Here is a 3,355-nt window from a genome sequence, read left to right as displayed (position 1 = left end):
TGCCGCCGATTCTTGAAGGAAACTAACATGGGTTCTGCTGCTCAAGAGGCTTCCCAGGCTCCCTGCCATCGTCCCAAGACGATGAGTTAGGACACTGGGCAGGTTGTGGGCCCTCAGCTCCAGGCTGCAGGAAAACTGAGGCCATGTGCACCCGTGGCTTCTGTGGCCCCACAAAGACCTGGGCTTCAAGTCATGTGTGTGCGCAGACAGGGCACAGGCCACAGGGCACATATCCTTTTGCTGGGATCATGGCAGGTCCTGCGTGGAGCTGACCTTCAGACTAGTCTCTCCCTCTCCTTTCACTTTTTTTTTTTTTTAATTTTTGGCCATCCTGCTCAGCTTGTGGGGTTTTAGTTCCCCAACCAGGGATCAAACCCATGTCCCCTGCAGGGGAAGCATGGAGTCCTAACCACTGGACCACCAGGGAGGTCCCACTCAGCGCTTTCCCTTGATGGAGGGTTGGCGGCATGCATCTTTGGTTGCCCTTTTGTGGTTCCTAATGGCGACTCCCACGGTCTCCTGGCTCACTTCCTGAAGCTGCACAAGTGTTTGTTGTCCCTTTATCATGCAGATGTGAGGAGTTATCCTGAGATTTTGTGGGTGCACAGACACCCCATGTTTGGAGGCCACATTCCTAGATGGCTTCCTGGCATCTGGGAACCCCAGCCCCTCCTTGACTCCCATCCTGGGAGGAGCTGACCCCAGGGATGGGAAAGGCCTGGGAGAACGTCCTCAGTGAACCACGTGCCCTCTCTGGGCCTCAGTTTCCCCATATGTGTAACCAGTGCCCTTGGGGCCCAGTGACTTTATTCTGGTCCTTGGTCCACCGTCTGTGCAGGACAGCAGAGTTGGCCTTGGCCGCCAGGGGGGCGAAAGGAGCCGGTCCTGTAATGTGGCCAATGTCGCCACCTGGTGGTGGGTCGGAGGGAACAGGACCAGCCAGACTGGGAGCGCTGGGAGGAGACCTCGTTCAGGCGGGACAGAGGTGGCTATCCAAGGCAGGATGGTCCACTGGAGAGCTGCTTCCAGGAGCCGGGTAAGGCCAGGGAGCACCCAGCTGATGCCTCTTAAAGGAGCCATCATCTCAAACCCGGCTCCTGTAGGATAATCCTTTGCCAGCCATGTGGTTCCTGCTCAGTCCCCAAACATTCCCTGAACTGTGTGTTCACACAACGGGGACACAGGGTGAGGTACCCAAGGTCCCTGCCCCCCACAAACACACAGCCCTCAGCAGCCGCAGAACCTCTTCAGGACAAAGCCCCAGTTCATCACCATGGTGTCCAGCATCCCACTTAATCCGGCCTCTGCACCCTGCTCCAGTCTTAGCCCCCAGGACTAGCCCCCCACCCGGAGCTGCAAACACACATCAGGCTTCCCTAGCCATTCAGACCTTTGACCCTTTGCACACGCTGTGCCTGAGATGCCCTTTCCCCCGTTCATCCATTACCATGTAGTTTGCTTATCACGTCTTCTGGGAAACACCCTCTAGGTCCAGGCAGAACCATCTACCCTGCCCTCCTTACATCCCAAATCCCCCACGCACAGCCTTCTCTTACATCCTATCACCCTCTTCATGGACATCAGTGGCTATGCTGTCTACTTCTGCTTTATTGACTACGCCAAAGCCTGTGACTGTGTGGATCACAGCAAACTGTGGAAAATTCTTCAAGAGATGGGAATACCAGACTACCTGGCCTGCCTCCTGAGAAATCTGTATGCAGGTCAAGAAGCAACAGTTAGAACTGGACATGGAATAACAGACTGGTTCCAAATCGGGAAAGGAGAATGTCAAGGCTGTATATTGTCATCCTGCTTATTTAACTTATATGCAGAGTACATCATGCAAAAATGCTGGGCTGGATGAAGGACAAGCTGGAATCAAGACTGCTGGGAGGAATATCAATAACCTCAGATATGCAGATGACACCATCCTTATGGCAGAAAGCGAAGAATTAAAAAGTCTCTTGATGAAAGCAAAAGAGGAGTGTGAAAAAGTTGGCTTAAAACTCAACATTCAGAAAACTAAGATCGTGGCATCCAGTCGAATCACTTCATGGCAAATAGATGGGGAAACAATGGAAGCAGTGACAGACTTTATTTTCTTGGGCTCCAAAACCACTGCAGATGGTGACTGCAGCCATGAAATTAAAAGATGCTTGCTCCTTGGAAGACAAGCTATGACCAACCTAGACAGCATGTTCAAAAGCAGAGACATTACTTCGCCAATAAAGGTCCATCTAGTCAAGGCTATGGTTTTTCCAGTGGTCATGTATGGATGTGAGAGTTGGACTATAAAGAAAGCTGAGCACCGAAGAATTGATGCTTTTGAACTGTGATGTTGGAGAAGACTTGAGAGTCCCTTGGACTGCAAAGAGATCCAACCAGTCCATCCTAAAGGAAATCAGTCCTGAATATTCTTTGGAAGGACTGATGTTGAAGCTGAAACTCCAATACTTTGGCCACCTGACTCATTGGAAAAGACCCTGATGCTGGGAAAGATTGAAGGCGGGAGGAGAAGGGGACGATAGAAGATGAGATGGTTGGATGGCATCATCGACTCATCATGGACCTGAGTTTGAGTAAGCTCCAGGAGTTGGTGATGAACAGGGAGGCCTGGTGTGCTGCAGTCCGTGGGGTCATAGAGTCAGACAAGACTAAGCAACTGAATTGAACTGAACTGAATGGATCCTCCTCCCACTTCTACCTTCCCAGTCTCAAGCAAGAACATCTGATAGTCCTGAGCATGTTTAGAAATTTATTCCTATTTTCTTTAGAGTTTTTCTGGGAAAGGCTACTAAGTTTTATCAAGTGTTTTCTCTAGCATGTATTTATATGAGCATATGGCTTTCTCTCTTGGTTTACTAATTTTAATGAATGGAGAATATAAGAGGACATCTCCTGGGGGTGGGGGAAGGGAAGGCTTCTCTCTCAAGTGATGTTTGCGGATGAGACACAAATCCTTGGTCACAAATATCAGGTTAGAACCTCTGCTTTAAGAGCGGAGAAAAGCCAGCAGCAAAAGCAATTTTTAGAGTTAATGGAACCGTGCAGACGTAAGGAACCATTGTAGGATCCCGCCTAGGGTGACTTCACTGCTGGGAGGAAACATGCAATGGGAAAGACCGGATTTTTAAAAACCCGCATGTCCCCTTTTATCTCAGGACTTGAAAGGCACTGGGGAGAGGTTTCCACGTCAGCAGCCACTGAAACCTCACAACCGCGGTAATGAGCCTGTATCACCACCCATCCCATTTTACAGATGAGGACACTGAGGCTCAGAGAGCCAAGGTTCCCCCAGCAGAGCCAGGGCAAGGCAGCCGCGGGGCTGAGTCCCCAGCCGGGCACTCCCGGGCAC

Source organism: Bison bison, unplaced genomic scaffold (assembly GCF_000754665.1).
Source record: "Bison bison bison isolate TAMUID 2011002044 unplaced genomic scaffold, Bison_UMD1.0 scf7180017864375, whole genome shotgun sequence".
Classification (NCBI taxonomy): Eukaryota; Metazoa; Chordata; class Mammalia; order Artiodactyla; family Bovidae; genus Bison; species Bison bison.
The sequence above is the reverse complement of the archived record's forward strand: the minus strand, read 5'-3'. Positions refer to the sequence as shown.